We start from the raw sequence: 17,923 nt of genomic DNA, 5'->3' as shown, positions 1-17,923 counted from the left end.
GTGATGGCCAAGCAGGATTGAGGCTAAATAGACAAAGAAGTGAGATTAAGGACAAAAAAGAAAGGAAATATTGGCAGAAATTGTAGGGGAAGAGAGTTGAGAAAAGAATAAAATAAATCAGACTGTGCAAAGCAGAGATTACAAACTTTGTGGGGCGGGACAGTATAGAAGCCAACAATGACACGTTTTTTGGGGTCACATACTTTACAAAAGATTGCACTTCATTTTCACTTTCACAGGTGGTGAAAACACACAGACATTTCTATAAACATAAGCTTTATCTACACTTCAAACACAATTTTTCCCAAGCTAATTTTCAAATCAGTTATAATAAACTGTGTTCTGAAGGGTTTCGTGAGCTTCTGCTTTCCAAGTGTTACATGTATGAAGTAGTGATAGACATCTTGTTCAAGTATTTCCTCTTCATTCCTTAGACTCTGTTCTAGACACCTGAACAATTAGGTTGATGCAGTCCAAAACAGTGTTTAGGCAGAAGAAGTCCTTCAGTCAAAGGAAGATGTTTCCTTCTAACTCTGGAACAAATGCCACTATTCTTTATCACAGAGAAATACTGCTGATAGCAGCAGGTAGCCTTAAACTGTGTTCATCCTGTTCTTAGAACATACTATGCATCACTTAAAGGTTGGCTTGGTAATGTTCTTAAGCTTTCTGCTCAAACATAAACTCTTCAAAACATATTTGATTACTCCTTCTCAGTTCAAATACAGTTGACTGCTTTTTGAGGCAATTTTACTCCATGACAGATAGAAGGATGTCACTCTTTGTTGAAGAAATGGTTGATTCAGCTTTGTTGAATTTATCTACCACCAGTCAATACATTTGACATTTTTTAGTGAAGTTGCTGACATCAGGCCTGTCCATGAAAGCAGTGGTGTGGAGCCTAAAAATACGTAAGTTTGAGGTCTCTGGCGTTCATGAAGAGATTTTGCTGCTTAGTGTTTGAGCTAATGCTAACTCTTTCAAACCATAAAAAGAAATCGCTCTATATGGATTATTCTTAAAAATAATCAGAATTATACATGGTTTTATAGATGAAGAGGAATTTACATAGGTGCCTGAACGTTTTTGTTCTTTTTCCTGATGTCAATTGAAAAAAACAAAGGAAAAATTTTTTCATTATTTTTGGTTATATTTGAACATACAAATTTAAAAATAGGGTTAGATGTCTACAGGGGTACAAGGGTTCTCTGGACTTATGAAATGTTTATATATAAATACATTTCAATACAGTTCCAAAATTGCAAGAAAAAACATTAAATTTTTTTTGAGCTGTATAATCTAAGACATTAATGTAAATCTTCTATTGCTACATAATAGTCCTAGATAACACCATTAGGTAATGTCTCTTGCTAGGGTAATGGTAATCCTTTGGTTACTTTTTTAAAGTGCGACAGGTTTCTTTTAATGTGTTATGAATTAGAAAACCACTTGTTTTCCACCATCCATCTCTGATGCATAAACCCTCTTGAATTTCTTTCCGAACTTCATCAGAATTTTAACTTAATGTGAATGGGATTCAATGTTGAAATTTCAACAGCTGCCTGCTCACACACATAGCTAGACAATGTGATGCTGTAGAACAAAGTATCAATTTATAGGGCAACTTGGAGGAGACCTTCAAAATGGGTGGGGATACATCTACATGGCACTTTCTTCCTTGGCAGGGATTGTTAGAGCTGTTTTGCTATCAGCTCACATCCTTTTTAGAAGGCATGAGCAAGGTGCTGCCAGCCCTGAGGTAACTCTCCCCCCTCACACCAAGTAGCCCTTCCCAGCTTCATCTGTTGAGTAGTATGTCGTGAAAAAAACCCCAACAAAACCCAACCAACCCTGAACAACAAAACCAAATCCACAGTGATTCCCATCAACAATATATAGTAAGAAAGTAGATGATTTTGGCTTGAGTTGTTGACTGGAGCCTGTGTCTCTGGGTCGGATCATTAGGAAGAAATTAGAGATATTGTTGTGACAATGGAAGATAAAAAATTTCTGGTCTCTCCTACGCATGAAAATTATTAGCCAAACACATCAAGGATGGTGGAGAAAGGAGACAGCCCTTGAGTGACTCCTGCGCAACTCGAGAGGAAGGCTGTCCCGCGGGAGGCTCCGGGTTGGAAATGGCGCCAGCGGCTGAAACCCGGCTCCTCGCGCATACAACAGGCTCTGTATCTCCGAGGGACTCTGCTCCGCGTGGTTGACACAGATTGATCCCGGCTAGAGGAGGCAGGGCGGGTATCGCGCTCTCTCTCTCCCTCTTCTGGGCAGAAGAGGACGGGTAAATAGGCAGAGCGGGACGAGCGCGCCAGACGGGCGGCTGCGCTCTCCCGGTCCTCGAAGGAGCGGGCGCGAGTGCGATGGCCAGCGCGGGGGAAGGAGCCGCGCAGGGAAAGTGCGCATCCTCCATTTTGGCGGAGGGCAGGCGGAGAGTTGGCTCCCGGCGCCTGGCAGGACCGCTCGTCCCCACCCCGTAGCACTGCCTGGGGCACCCGGCTCCTCTTCCCGCGGAGAAGGCGGGCAGAGGCGCTTCAAATGGACGCCCCGCTGCGCCTCGGTTCGAATTGGTCCCAAGCTCCCCGCAGCGGCTTCCGACAAAATGGAGGACGCCACCACTGCCACTGCCACCACCACCACCACCACCACCACCACCACCACCACCACCACCAGCTCCTCCAGGACCCATGTCGGCGGCTAACATGGCGCCCTCCCCCGCGGAGAGCGGGGGCAGCAGGGCCTCCTCGGGCGAGAAGGCGCTGCTCGGTGGGGCAGGCTGCGGGGCGCGGGCCAGGCGCCCTCCCTGAGAGTCGTGAACTCTCCCTTTTCCCTCTGGGAGCGGTTCCATTACCCATGCTCTGTCCATCATGGATATGGCCCCAGGCTCAATGCCTAGTGAGGGAAGGGAAGGAGCGGAGCGGAACCTCTCGTAGGACCATTGCCAGCCCTATGGCTTGGCGGCAGGGCACGGAGCGGGAGAGGCGAACCCGCGCCCCACGGGCGGAACGGTGGCGCCCGCAGGGACCGAGTGCACGGCCGGGACGGGCAGCGCACTATCTCCGCCGGCCGATAGGGCCAGGCGGCTCAGCGACACCCACAACTTCGGCAAGTTACCGCTGCCCTAGAGCGGCGCGGGGAACGCCAGCGCAGCCCCCTGGCGCGGGTAACGAGCCGATCTGTGGGCAACGATCCGGGTTCCTCAAACCTGATGGATCAAAGTGGGAAGAACCCAAAGCGTGGCCAGGAGGAAGATTGGCAGTTTATAGGGTCAACCGGCTGCGGGCGGCTCTGATGGATGGGCGGTGCACCCACTCCGCTAGCCCAGCGCCAGAGCCCGCCCTCTGGGAAAGCCAATGCCGGGGCAGGAAGGCGGATCTCGCCGAGCTCGCTTGGCCCGGTTCCTCCTCCCCTTCGCCAGCAGCTGCGCTTCGCCTGGGACTGGACCGAGTTAGAGTTGAGGCGCTGGAGGAGTAGCGCAGAGTGCGTGCGTCCCCGGCGGGGGGGGTCTGTGCCCGCAGGCGGTGGGGAGCCGGGTAAGGCGGGGGCGCGGGGCGCTGCGCCTCACCAGGGCGGGCTGGCGGGGGGCTGGCGGCGCTCAGCTGCCCCCAGGGCGGGGATGGGAGAGCAGCCGCCGTGCTTCCCGGCTACCCGGGCGAAGTACCCCGTGTTGCCGCCGCGCCGCCACCTCTGGCCGAGGGGGCGCGAGCGACACCGGGGGCAGCCCCGCCGGTACCCGTCGCGGCACGGAGCGGGGCGGCGGGGGTAAATGGGGAGCGCCCGGGGGCAGCCCCGAGGGGGGGGGCAGGGGCATTTGGGGGAAGGGCCGGGTCTGCTCTAGCGCCTCCTATTTTAACTCTCTCCCTCCCCTTCCCCGCCGGGCCCTCGGCTGTTGTTCTGCCCCGGTGCGTCCTCCACCCACCGCCCTCGCCGCCCCCCTGCGGGTGCCTCCCTCCCTCCACTCTCCTGCCCGGCGCGGCGCTCCGCGTCTCCTGCCGCCGCCGCTGCTCCCCTCCCGTATTGTTCGGTTGGGTCCCTCTAATGGCGGACAGGAGGCGGCAGTGCTGCTGGCCGACTGCAGGGGGGCAAACCCGAGACCGGGGGTAACTGCTGCGGGAGCGGGCGGGGGGCGCGGGCGCTCGCCCAGCGCCGGGGCGCTGCCGCTGAGGGCCCCGCGGCCTCCGAGACGCCGGTTCGGGGCTGCTCCGGCAAGTTCGCAGGTAATTGTCGCTGCTGCCCGCCTTGGGTGCCGCCGCTGCCTCTGCCCCCAGCACTCGCGCGGAGAAGGCCCCGGTGCGGTGGCGCCCGGGGAGGGGGCTCCGTGTCCGCCTTTCCTTGAGCGGGGGCAGGCGGCGTGGGTGTGCCGTGAGGAGTACCCCACCGCCCCCGGGGAGGGCAACGAATTTATTTATTTATTTATTTATTTATTTTAAGGGTTGGGATTAAAGGGAAGTGGTGAGTGATGCAGGCGGTACCTGCCCTGGCCAGGCGAAGGAAACGCTGCTTGGGGGCGCTGCCTAATCTTCCCTGCCCTGTGTTAACCCCGTGTCTTTCCCTTAGGCTCCAGCCCAGTTTGGTGCAGCCTTGGCAGAGACCAACAAGGAGAGGGAGCTCCATTGTGAGTGCTATTTGTGTATCTATTTCTGCCTTTGCTAGCCCTGCTTAGGGAGGGCTTGATCCACATCCCCCTTATTCCCCCGGGGGCAGGGGTGGAAGGAGGTGCCTCCAGGATTGGGTGGGGAAATTCTTGGGTCCAGCAGCTGCTGCCCTGGGGCGAAGCCCCAGTAATGGCTGTGAGGCGGCGCCTCCACGGGGTTGGCGCTGCTGCTGCAGACATCGCTCCTGCAATACCAACTCCGGCAAGCAGACGACGGGCTGCTGCCGCCGCTCACGTTACCCGGCTCAGGAGGGAGGAGGACGAGGGCATATTTCGAGTGCCCTCTAGAGTTCTAGAGCGTGCATGAAAATCCGGACAAGACACCTTCAGCCATCTTGAATTTTTTCCCCCGTTTCTCCAATCCCATTCCTGCATAACATCTTGAAGCTAAGAAGAGGCGTGAGAGGTATAAAATCACCCCACAATTTGTGAAGTGCACTCCATCGTGTCTCTTTTGTGCATTCAGACTTGTTCTCTACACCCCCAGATTTGCCTGGTTGGTTTTGTTGGGTGCCAGTCACAGTTTGTTCTCTTTGGTAGGGCTTCTGAGCTATCTGCTTTGCCTCTTCCCCAAAAAGCTGGAGAACGCTGGGGAAACCCACAGTTTCTCAATAAGCGAGCATTTTTGGTGTTTTGTCTGTGTGGGATTTTCAGAGCAGGTTGTGATCTCTGTTGGGTTGGCTAAGGAGTGCCTGGTTGCCAGTCCCTATCAGCAGGACTGGGATGTAATTTGACTCTAGTTTCTGCCCTTTTTAATAATGGGGTTATTTTTTTGCTGCACGGGGGATTCTGAAATTGCAGAGTAGTGCAGTGAAGGAGCAAGTAAGGTGGAGGGCGCACGAATAGAGAGGTTCGGGAGCGCCCGAACGGGGACGCGGTGCGCGGGCTGTGCCACTAGAGGCGGCTGTGGGTGGTGCAGCGGCCCTGCAGCTCCGGTGGGGACCTCGCAGCCCGAGAACAAAACAAAAAGGCAGCGCCTGTCTTTCGCTCCGACTCCCTTGCTTGGGTACGGCACAGATTCAGGTATTGCAGTCTTTCCCACCATTTGTATCTTGAATTATTTTTTTTTCTTTATTTCTTCGCCATTGTATGTGGTAGATTTCCCAGATTTGCTAAGCTTGCAACTTTCTTTGTCACTTTTTGGTGGCTTACACATACAAAGAATGAGTGGTTTGATGCAAAACCTCATTGCTTAGGAGGAAGGTATTAGATCTGGATTTATTTTAAGCATCTAAAATTACCAACCACATGAAAGACTCCCAAAGAATTTACATGGCCTGTTATCATTAATAGAGTGGTGTATTCTAAACCTTGACTTCCTACTGCAATATAAAAATTTTAATGGTAATGTTTTAACTCTTACCATATCCTGGATGTAAGGCTACCATTTAATTTTACTTCTGATTCATTATGCATTCCAGTCTAACAACTATTCTGCTTTTTCTGATGCTTCTTCATGTCAAAAAAAGTTACTTCTGAGAGTGATCAAGGCTAATAATGCTTTGGAAGTAGGGAGGCTGTTGTGTTGGGAGTGAAAAAGGCTTTTGTGTACTGGAGTTAGTTTGAAAATTATTGAAGCTTTGTGTGGCTGCCTATGAAAAGATGAGAATACTGCCAAGAACAACTGTACGGCTAAGATTCAACAAACCTTACTAAGACTCAGTAAACTTCTTGCGCGAAAGTGTCCTAGTAGATGGCACGTTGTCCTTCTCCAACTGTGATGATGGTGGTACAGCCTTCTTATGGCATGTCATAGGACCATGCTGTTGTGTGTTGGAACACATTTGGTGCTTAGTGTTGCAAATTCAGCTGTAGGAACCGAACTCCTCAGCCACATGATTAGGTGGTTAAACTAAATAACTTGTTTTAATAAAAGACTGTCTTAATTAGAGCAATAAATTTGCTTTATTCTCTACTACATTTGCTTTTTATTATTGTTATTAATCCTCTTTGACCCCAAATATATGATTGCATTCTACTGTTGCTTATCCTGGAATTACATGCAAAGAGGAATTTGCATCAGCAAGAATGTAAAAGTGCCAGTGAAAAAGGGAAAGCAAGTTTCTTTGTCTTTAGTAGAGCTTGTTCAAATATGCAGAGGGATGTGGGACCAAAACTGGTACAAACTCTTTCAGATTTTTGCTGAGGTTGTTTGATTGGTTTTGGGTTTTGTTTTTTTTTTGGTCCAGAATCATAATGAACAATCTTGTGTTGTTACAGAAGTTTTGCTTTTGGTTTTGAGGACTAAATACAGAATTACTGAAGTTCAGTCACATTGTTTGAGTTTGCAACCAATTAATACACCCTGCAACAAAAGCAGAAAGAGGAGTTCTGTGAAGAATTTATATCAAGAATTGTTACCAATGGAAAAAATCACTTTTTGTGGAGAACTGTTTCTCTTTTCTATTACAAATAACAATGAATTCAACCTATCTGTGGAAAAGGATTGAAATTTGAAGTTCAGAAGAGTTCGAAAGACTAGGAAGGTGTTCCCTATGAGAAGTTGGAGGTAGTAGTTGCCTCATGAGGCTCTTAAATCCCGGTATGCTGCAGGAATTCTGTGTCTGCTGACATTGCTACATTTAACTCCATAGTTAAAAGCACTTTCTTTGCAACTTCTTTTTAACTTTGTTTCAGTGATTTAATCTTACTAGGTAACTGTTCTATGTGAATAACTGGGTTTCTGAGAGATTACGGTTCAGAAGAAATTTAGCTTTTCTTCCATACATGTGACCTACCCTGCGTGCTGCTGGCAGATATGGCTGGCAGTAGATGCTAACTTGATATATGAACGATCTGCTCTATTTGAATGCTAGTATTAACATAGTGTTTTGTACTTCTAAGAGAAATTTTAGGTAGAAGGGAGCAGTGTGAGACTTCTGGAATGCAGTTGAATGCTATGGCTTCTTCAGTTAGCACTTTGACTATATTGATTTTGTGTCATAGTTTTCCAGCTGCACAGTGGCTTCCAGCTCCTCCTGTTTGTTGCCAATGCTGTGTGTTTTGGTGTAGATGCGCTTGAGTTGCGCTATTCATCCTGCCACCTGTTTTGGGAGAGGCCTTAATTTCTGTGGGACCGTTCTTGGGTGTTTCTATGGTTTGTAATGCATCGACAAGCTTTGTGTCTTTGCTCTCATGTGGATCTCCGTCCCTTGCCCTCACTGAGATGGCTAAGGAGCATTCTTTGCCACTCTGGTAGGCTTGACTGAACATGAGCCAGCAGTGTGCCCAGGTGGCCAGGAAGGCCCGTGGCATCCTGGCTTTTATCATCAATAGGGTGACCAGCAGGACTCTTAAGGAAGTGATTGTCCCCTTGTACTCAGCACTGGTGAGGCCACACCTTGAATCCTGTGTTCATCCTCAGTGCAAAGAAGACATTGAGATGCTGGAGTGTGACCAGAGAAGGGCAACAAAGCTGGTGAATGGTCTGGAGCACAAGTCTTATGAGGAGTGGCTGAGGGAGCTGGAGTTGTTTATCCTGGAGAAAAGGAGGCTCAGGGGGGACATTATTGCTCTCTGCAACTACCTGAGAGGAGGTTGTATCCAGGTGAGGGTTGGTCTCTTCTCCCAGGTAACAAGTGACAGGACAAGAGTAAATGGCCTCAAGTTGTACCAGGGGAAGTGTAGGTTGGATATTAGGAAAAGTTTCTTCATGTAAAGAGTTGTCAAGCATCAGAACAGACAACCCAGAGAAATGGTGGAGTCACCATCCCTGGAGGTAATTAAAAGATGTGTAGACGTGGCACTCGGGGACGTGGTTTAGTGGTGAATATGATGGTGCTGGGTTAATGGTTGGATGCAATGATCTTAAATGTCTTTTCCAACCTAAATGATTCTATGATTTCAATGCCACTTTTTTATACTTAAATTGTTTTGACAATTTGAGTTTTTGTCTTCTGTGAACTTCCAGAAATTAGCAATTTTAAGACAATAACCATATTTATTCTGTGAAACTCAATGCCACTAGAGTTCAATAGGGCACACAGACACACAACAAATTTGATTATATATTCATGGATGAAAACATCAACAATTGCCATAGATGAGATCAGTGACTGTCCTTTAGGTTAGATCATAGGTGTCCACTGAGGTATGTCATGGATTGGACATGTCAATGATGAAAGTTGTTTTCTTACTGCAGTTTACTGTCAGAACAGAATTATTTCAATCAATGATTGTAATACAGGTGGCAAATTCAGATTTTACTTGTCCAACATAATCTACAGAGATTAATAATTTTTGTGGTCAGCTGAGTGTTTTCAGTGACATGATTGCCACCAAAGTGTTTTTCAAATTGCTCTGTGTTCAGAGGGCATTTGCACTTTGTAAGTTTGCCCTAATGCTTAAGTGCTTTGTTTTTGTCCATGTTTCTTAAACTTTTTTGGAACTAGATTCACCATAACTTACTTCTGCCCCTTCCACCATCAGCTATTGGAGAATAACCTTATGGGGGTGGCAGGGATTCATCACAGAGGCAGGGCCTCAGAAGCAAGTGTTCAGTGGTCTGAACAGAGTAGCTGCAGTACTGGTTTGAAGCATACTCGGGCATTACCAGTGCTCTAGCCGACCATACTGAGTGTCAGTAGCACAAGAGGATTGTGATGGGTTTTTTGTTTGCTTTGTTTAAGTTTGTCTGAGATGAGACTACTTAATGATGCTTGCTGTTGTGCAGAAATGGTGGGTTTAGGTCTCTGAAAAGGAACACGTAACACGTTACTTCTTTACCTAAAATAAATGAATTGGGCACTCTGTACTTTAAAGGTTTATGAACCTTAATGTACAGTTCCCTTGACCCTTATGAGACTTATCAGTATCCTTTGGTTAGCATCACTGTAACTTCGAAAGCTGTAGTACCTAAATTTAGGTACCTAATGCTGTATAGAAGTCTATTGAGGCATGGTCCTTACTCTTCAGTTTCAAGACTGACACATGCTAAGCAGAGTGGCCTCTCAGTTCCACCTTTTTCCCTATGTAACATGGTACAAAGTGGTGATGGGCACACACTGATAGGACAGCAGCTGCTTGAATACTTGCTCCATAGCTCACTGATGTAACTTCTGGGGGGCCAGGAAAGAAAGCAGATCATTGGGAAAAGTCAGTGGTATTATGGAAGAGTTTGTATTAGTTTCTCCATGCAGTTTCCTCTAATCTTTTGTTGTGAAAAATGGCATTGGAAGATTTTGCCAGATTTTGCCAGTGGATTATGCCAGATTTTACTATGTGCATGATTTTCTAACTGAGGGCTGTTACGGCTCATAGTCAGTCCTAGAAACATGGACCTGTTTGTTTTCCACCTGCAGACTTCTGTTGGAACTGTATTGGCATCTTGTATTCCTTAAGGCTCTTCTGTGCAATATAACCATACAGAACTTTAAACAAAAGACCACTTGTGAGGCAACTGTGCCTTTCTTTCTTTTGCATTTTGTTTTCTTCCCTCCTTGAAAGTTTAACCTTGATGAAAACCTTGCTTCTTTCCAGAGTTCCTTTTCTTTAGATCTGTGTAAGATCCCTCCGACTTGGTGTTTACCCCTAGTACTACATCAAATTTCTCTAGAAGTTATTTTGTTCATCTCATTCATAAACTCAGCTGTCATCCCTCTATGGATGACCTTCAAGTCTCTCTCTCTTCCAAACTTGTTGCCTTCTATACTAGCTAGATCTCTGTGTGTGCTTTTGACTTCTCTTTGTGGATGTCTGACCTTTAGCTAAGGCTGTTTTTGCAAAGGCAATCCTTCCTTCCCAAAAGGAAAACTCTCTGCTCTCTGTCACTTGTAGACAGCATTGTCGTGAGATCTTTGGTTTAAGATCATAATCCAGCCCTTGTTTTAAACATAGCACACACTACTCTTCTAACAGGCTGCAGATTTTTCCCACATAGTAAGTGGTCTCTTAACTGTTAATAGACAATTAAGTGTTTGTTAGTTGTGTTAATAAATCAAATGACATACCATACTTTTGATTTCTGTATTGCATGGTAACAATTTTTCTTAATAGTTGTGGTAAAAATAATGATCCTGCTCTGTTGATACAGATTCAAAATCCTAAACCAGAATGCTTTCCCAATCTTCTTTTTTGACTGTCTAGTCTTTTTGCATCTTGTATTTTATGGCTGTAAAACAAACAGCTTGGAATTAACTATGAAGGATACTATCTATCTTTTGTTGTCATTGTTAATGAGATTATAAGTACACGTTAGGAAGTGACATCATGAGCAGTTAAACAATTTCGTTCGTTCTCCTGTGGTGCTCCTTGTGCTTGGAGAAGTTCTTTATGTGCCCCCTTACAAACAGTTGCAGCCTGTTAATGCAAAAGAAGCTGGCTTTAAAACAAAACCAAACCACTACCTTTCCTGTCACCCTGGGACTTAAACATACCATCCTTAGAACAAGAATTAATTCTAACCATTGTTTATGGTGGTGCTGTTTCCTTGTATTCTCATTTTTGTCTCTCTCCATCTGTTGCCCCTTATGTTTAGGTTGTTTGCTCTTTGAACAGTCTTACTATGTGTTTGCACAGTGGCTAGCATAATGTAGTCTATAGCTTTAGCTTCTGAGAGTCTGTGATAAGAGTTGTAATCTATGGGTGTGGTATAATTTTTTTGTGTTGGTTTTTTTTATATGTATGTGTTTGTGGATAGGGGAAGAAGACCTACTGTTCTCTTACACCTGAAATAATTTCATCATGGTGTTTGAGCAACAATTGGTCATTAATATACCAATCTGAATATGTTTAAGAATTCTTATTAAGCTGGAAGAATTTCCAGATGTCTTTTGAATTTATAACTAGTATTTCTGTGTGCATGGTTGGGTTTTTGTTTAGTAGTAGTAGTAGTTGTAATTTTGCTTGTGATGGTAGTTAAGTTATTTTTGAAAAAAATGTTCATTCAGAAAATGACATGATGTTCTGGTCAGTGGTGCCTCATTAAAGAAGCCAAGTAGTATCTAGAGGCCAGGTAAGAAGATCTTTGTAATACATATAATGAAAAAATAATTGCAATTTAGAAGTGACGGAAAATAGAGAGCACAGCAAAGGTTGTTTGTTTTTTATCGGATGCAAATGTTGGATATATGTTGGTGCTATTGCCATTGTCACTGTGTTTGACCATTATTACATATATACTTCTATCCAAAGAATTAACAAATAGAAATACTGAGATGGTGTGACTAATATTATGTATAGTACATAGATATGATGTGAACTAAGCCCAGCATTTTCTAATAATTGAGAAGAACTGTAAATTTTGGACAGAACCTACAAGAATGACTGAAGAAGGAGTGGAAACCATGATTTCTGTTAATAGACTTTAAAAACTTAGTCTATTCCTCAATTAAAAGATAATTGATTAGGCTGTGACTTAATCCTGGTCTAGGCGAGACTATGCACCCAATAACATATAGGGTGAGCTTTTCCCACTCCCCCATCACTCCCCAGTGTTAAAGACTTACTTTCTGAGCATCGATTATTGCCTAAACAGTACAAAATCCGACAGGGAACAAACAGTGTGGTAGCCTCTCAGTGGGTACAATAACTAGGAGTTGGAGTAACTTCTTCAGGAGTCACTTTCTTCTTTTTAGGTGAAAGTTTAAAGAGGATTTGAAAAGTTCCCCTCTAGAAAAGTTTATAATAGATTATTTTTTTTAAAGGCTTGGAATACACTTCTGATTGCTGATTTGGACTCAAAAGACAAAATATTGGCTTAGAAGAAATTCTGTATAGTGTATTTTTCATGAGTTTAAATTTAAAGTATATATCCTTGGTTGCTTGGCCATTTAAACCAGCCTAATTTAGGTTTGTCATTGGTCATTGTTGTCTTCTCTTTGTACCAACACTGGCCCTTTCTGGCTTTTTAAACAATTTTTTTTTTCAAACTTTGGAAGTGAATTTAACTCCATGAATCATTACAGTGAAATTTGGAGGTGAAGAGCTATGTAGGTGTAGGGCATTTACTCTGTTTTTTGTGTTTCAGCTTTCCACCGTGTTAGCTCCCATGATGGACTTGCTGTTATGACCCATAAACAGCTATGGAGAAAGGCAGAAAGAGTTGTGTTGGAGAAAGTGGGAGATAGGAGTAGGAATTCAAAACCAGAGTAGTCCTGTCCTAGACTGCATGTGATTTGCAATCTTAGCAAGTACAATATGCATCTTACTTAAAAATAAAACTACCTTTTTACGTTTTAAAAATAGTTTGATAACCTGGAGTCTTGATTGCATAATGTAACTTGCAGCCAGCCAGTGCAGCTGTGAAAACCTATCATACTTGCCTTGCTGACCGTATCTATTCTTGCCTTGGATCCCACTTCCCAGCATAGAACTTGAACTGTTTTGTGGCTGTTTTTATTTTCTTCCCCTTCCTTTTTTAGTTTGTGGTGATAAGTTTTTCTTTCCTTTGTTGCACTGTAGCTTCATTGGCTGTTTGCTTGACCGTAGTCTGCATGGGTTTCCCTTTTGCATATAGCATAATATTCACCTACTCTTTTAAATTCAGTTTTCTGAATCACTAGATGCATTCAATAGTAATCACTGCAAGTAAGTTGTATTAATGTCCATACCAGGCCCAAAATTGATTGTTAGCCAATATTTGATTATTTCTCAGGGCTGAAAAATATTGTTGAGACTATTAGTTGATGTTAGTTATTGTAAAAGGCAAGAAAAATGGTCTACCTACAAACTTGTACATTTATGAACTCTGTGGCATGACAGTTTTTCCTCTTTCTAAGCACAGGAAAAGTAAAAAGAAAGTATTTTAGAAGCATTAGTAAAAAGGATTTGTGCCACAGGCACTGAGAAGTGAAGTGCCTCTAGGCATGGCGATTATCCTGCAAATCTGCTTGTTTCATGGGCTGTACATATATAAATGTAGACTGAATACTAGTTTAAAATAAAAATTAAAAAACCCCAACCAAGTAAGAAGCAGCACTAATGAATAGCATTAAAAGTCCACGTTGACAATTAGAAAAGCGTCCTCATTTCCAAAATGTTTGGAAATGAGATAGAAGGCAGCTTTGACTAGTCTTGTTGGACAGCAAGTTGAACATGAATAGTACACCCTTGCAGGGTGAATGTGATCAATTATTGATTATTGAGTTAAGCAAGACTTTAGCCAGCAGTTTAGGGGAAGTGATTGTCACTACTGTTTGATACTTGGGAAAACCCATCTACAGTGTTTAGTCCAATTTTGGTTAGACCCTGCTCTAGTGAAGATACAGATATAGTGAAGTGAGCTCAGTGTAAGGCCACCAGCTTAGAGGGCTGGAACACATTACAGAGAAGGAAAAACTGAGAGGGATGGGTGTATTGTCTAAAGAGAAGGCTGGAGGGGCAGGTTACTGCCATTTATTATCATCGGACAACTTGCCTCAACTACGTACTTCACAATCATTCTCATCTTATTTCCCATCACCAGCCTTCTACTTCAACTAATTAGTGGGAAAATATGGAGCAGAGAAAGCCAGGCTCTTCTCAGCGATGCCTATGGATAGAATGGCACATAATGGGCATAAGTAGCAACAAAGGAGATCCTGAATAACTATGATAATCAAATATTGGAAAATTCTTGTCTCTGGCTGTTTTTTCAGATTTTATTTGTTTATATATGATTGACTGTACCCCCAATGTCTTGTAACTTGGCAAATTTGAAAGATTGTGTGCTATTTGTGTGTATTAGGTGCTCCTGAAATGCTAGCAAAAGCTAGCATAGATTTGAATTCTCAATTAATCTTCATTGCTCCCTGGGGAACAAGAATAAGGCATGTTTTTGAAATATGTGCTGTGACCCACTGACATTTGTCAGGGTCTGTATTCTATTGCCCAGGCCAGACATCTAAATAATTTTCTGTTCTGAGGTCTGTTTCTTATCTGGCCATTCAGTATTTATGTTTTTCCAATTAAATGTTATATTTTTTAAAGTTGAGATACATCAAATGAGAATTTGACTTCTTTGCATGCTATATTAATGCCACTTTCTACTATTTATTTTTCAGGATTTTACTTGCCCCTTTCCTGTTTTCATATCTTTAGCATGGTGTTGCTCTACTGCTACTGTACTCCCTTCCCACTTAGGTTATCTTTCAAGTCTGTTGCTATGGTCTAGTGTTGCCTATTTTTCTGGAAATAGATATGCCTTTCGATATAGGTAATAGATAAGCATTTGGATATAACTTCCTCTGTGGGTCCTTTATTTCTTTGTCTTGTTTCACCTTTCTATTCCATTTATAATAGGGATATCCTTAAGCAGCATCTTGCTGCTTGAGTATTAGAGAGATAAAATTTACTCTCTACCGCATTACACATAATGGTTTTTAAGGCTAGCAATGGTGCTGTGTTCTTGCTGATCAGCATCTTTTCATGATTAAACAACCATGAAATACATTGGAAGTGTGTGTACAGGGGGAGATACAAGTCAGTAAGGTTGCCCTAAAACTTATACACTGTCAGTCAATATTATGATTTTGATTGGTCCTTAATTCCCATGCTAAGTATTGCTTATTCTCTGATGAGTAATCTTGAGAATGATGGGTGCTTGGTTTGGATACCCTTGCACAGAATCAAGTTTGAGGTTAACCCTGAACTTTAATTCTGTTAGTGCATACAAGGGAGCATTTCTTAGCACTTGTTTAGTAGGAACACTCAAGGAAGAGGCTGTGTTAAGTAAAGTTATTCAAATGTTCCTGGAAGCATCAGCTGGAAACCAGCTGTCAGCGTTCATATGTAACACTGGTGGCTGCAGTGCAGTTGAGATGCTCAGAAGATACCTGAGTTTGTAAGCTTTAGTTGCGTGTAAATAGTTTCTCTTGTGAATAAAACCAAAATTTACCCACTCAACTGCTTCAAAATATTTCTTTCACTATGTAGATCTTTCCCGTTTACTGTTCTTCCTTGCTGTCTCTGCTGGATTACAGGTCTTTGCATATGCTTTTCTATTGAATTCTCTGAAATCTGTGTGACAAACACATTTTAGGTGTTACATAATGACTTTTAGTAAGCGAATTTCTTCAATCCGTATAACTTCTTTGAAAATCTGAGGAAAGAATGAAATTTGAAGCAGGTCCAAACCTACTGGAAAATAAATTCTGGAGTAGTGTCTCAAGATTGAAGTAATGAGGTATCAGACTTTTGTAATGATGGTACTCAGAATAGATAAATTAGATTTGTGAACCTAAACTTAGGTAAGAGCTTTCAGGAACAGGATACTGTGTTCTGAAAAACCAGCAATATAAATACACTGATAGATTTATGTTAAATGTTATTCAGAATCTTTAATTAACTTGTATAATAGTTTAAGAAAGACCCTTGTTTTATTTTGGTGTTGTGAATACTTGCACTTGAGTTTAGCCCGAAGTATGCAAGTATTTGTGTTGAACTCGCATGATTTGTGTGTGAAGCTGGCAGACTGATCAAATAGTTGGGTCATTGTGGCATTAACATAATATCTTCAGTTTGCTTAAAGTCTTGCACATTTCAGATACCCTACTGATTGTGACAAGTGGATATATATGTGTTTTAAAATTCAGTCTGATGTGGTTTAATATTCAGTCCGTCACTGTTTGCTTCATTGTCAGTTGGCACATGTGCATTGCAGTGTTCTACACAGTAGTTGCTGTCAGGGTAGTGCAGTTCAGTCTGTGGCTGTCGACTTGTCATGGCTTTGCTGTCTGCTAAAAGCATTTCTGTGCTGAAATTCGGGGCCTCAGTGGCACCAACCTTGTTATGTTCAGGCACAACTGTAGTGTTCTTGCACAGAAATGTTTGTTTTGGGGAACTGACCTGGCTGGAAAGGATTCCAGCAGGAAAGTCTCTGTCAGCTGGATCAACTTTTGTCTGGTTATGTGTGTGGTTGCAGAAACAACTGTGCCATATGATAGCATAAGTAAGCAGAAGTGTTAAAACCTTTGTTAAGAGATGTAAAAGTTAACAGTAAATCAGAGCCACAATGTAGCCAAGGCCTATCTGAGCATAAAATGCTAAGACTGATGACTAGATATCCCTCAGGAAGGATATAAGGAGGAAAAAACCACAAATGAAAACAACACCCAACCTCTACCACCCCTCCTCCCCCCCCAGCAGCTAAAATTGCTGCATGTTTGTAGTAAGAATGTTTAAAAATTGTTTTATTGTGTGGTTGCCTGTGGTAAGAGTTTTATATCTGGTGACCCAAAAGGGCCCTGCAACTGCTTTTTTTCTGATATTTGCAGAGCTAGGAGTCTGTCCATACACAGTATATATCATTCACTATACCCAAATTGAGACTGGACTGCAGTAGATTTAGATTTAACTTAAAGCTGGCTTAAATTACAACCCTTTAAAAATGTTGGACTACTTGTGTTATGTTTTTCTAGCACTTTTCAGTTCTTATGTGTGGGTATAGTTGGGCTACTAGTTTGCCTCAGTTGCAGTGAACAAGTGCTACTTCAAGGTGTTTTTAATTGGAGTGGTTTACTTTGCGTTTGGAGTCAACTGTGACATATATTCAGTCAACCACTGGGTTGGTGTTTCGTACCCCAAGAAAGCTGTGATATGTGGATTACATCTGGTTGGCTAGGGAATGAATGTTCAGAGTTGTATCAAGACATGCAACATACTATGAAGCTATACAGCTTCTTGATGACTGCTTTACAGGTAGTCTTTACTGAGTTTTTAATCATCAGACTTTCAAAAAGTCAAGTGGTAAGAAGTCACTTCCTGTAATAAGGATTGCAACTTCTGGAAGTAGGTGAATTAAGGAATTAAATGATGCTATGGTCAAAGAAGTGTCAGGGTCAGGAGCTGATCATTAGAACCGTGGAGCCTCACAAAAAATCAAGATATGTCCAGATTAGTCTCTAACCTCAATATTTTTGCCAAAATGTTGGCACCCATTCTCCCACTGAAGTCAACCTGACAGCCATAGTCCAAAATTCAGATTTTGGGTAAGTGGGTAGAGCTTCCATGAGGCTAGTGATATTTCTTTTGCATACATTATGCAAAAGAAGATTATTCCTCTACTAGGTTATAGTAATAGCTGTACTCAATTAATAGCCAATTCAGTAGCTTGTTTGCAACAGTGATGTCTAGGAATTGAAGCTTTTCAGTTATAGCCTAATATTTTCTGTAGGTGTGTTCTGGTTTTGAGCTGGCTGGCTAAGAATTGTAGAGTTGCCTTTGGACCACTCTGTTTAAGTCATCAGTGCATTTATTTCATGTTTACCCAATCCCTGTCTAAACTAGTTGCATTTATAGCCTTCTACAGCAGTAACTCTCATACTTAAGAAGAAAAGATTT

At 43.3% G+C, this 17,923-nt stretch overlaps 1 protein-coding gene across 12 annotated transcripts in view; it reads left to right on the top strand.

Moving 5' to 3' along the window:
* The first annotated feature begins 2,233 nt into the window (after nt 1-2,233).
* Nucleotides 2,234-17,923, top strand: part of ZMYM2 (zinc finger MYM-type containing 2) — an 86,678-nt gene continuing 70,988 nt past the window's right edge. For 3 of the 12 annotated variants that reach the window (XM_051779098.1, XM_051779097.1, XM_051779095.1), the window contains exons 1-2: nt 3,389-3,492; nt 4,570-4,627. The gene's annotated coding sequence lies outside the window, so the exon portion shown is untranslated. The other 9 variants (XM_051779102.1, XM_051779091.1, XM_051779101.1 and 6 more) reach the window with 7 other exon arrangements.

The sequence above is a fragment of the Manacus candei genome, unplaced genomic scaffold (assembly GCF_025592945.1).
Source record: "Manacus candei isolate 608988 ecotype Guabito, Panama unplaced genomic scaffold, ASM2559294v1 h1tg000014l, whole genome shotgun sequence".
NCBI classification, from domain to species: Eukaryota; Metazoa; Chordata; class Aves; order Passeriformes; family Pipridae; genus Manacus; species Manacus candei.
This window is presented reverse-complemented; position numbering and strand designations above follow the sequence as displayed.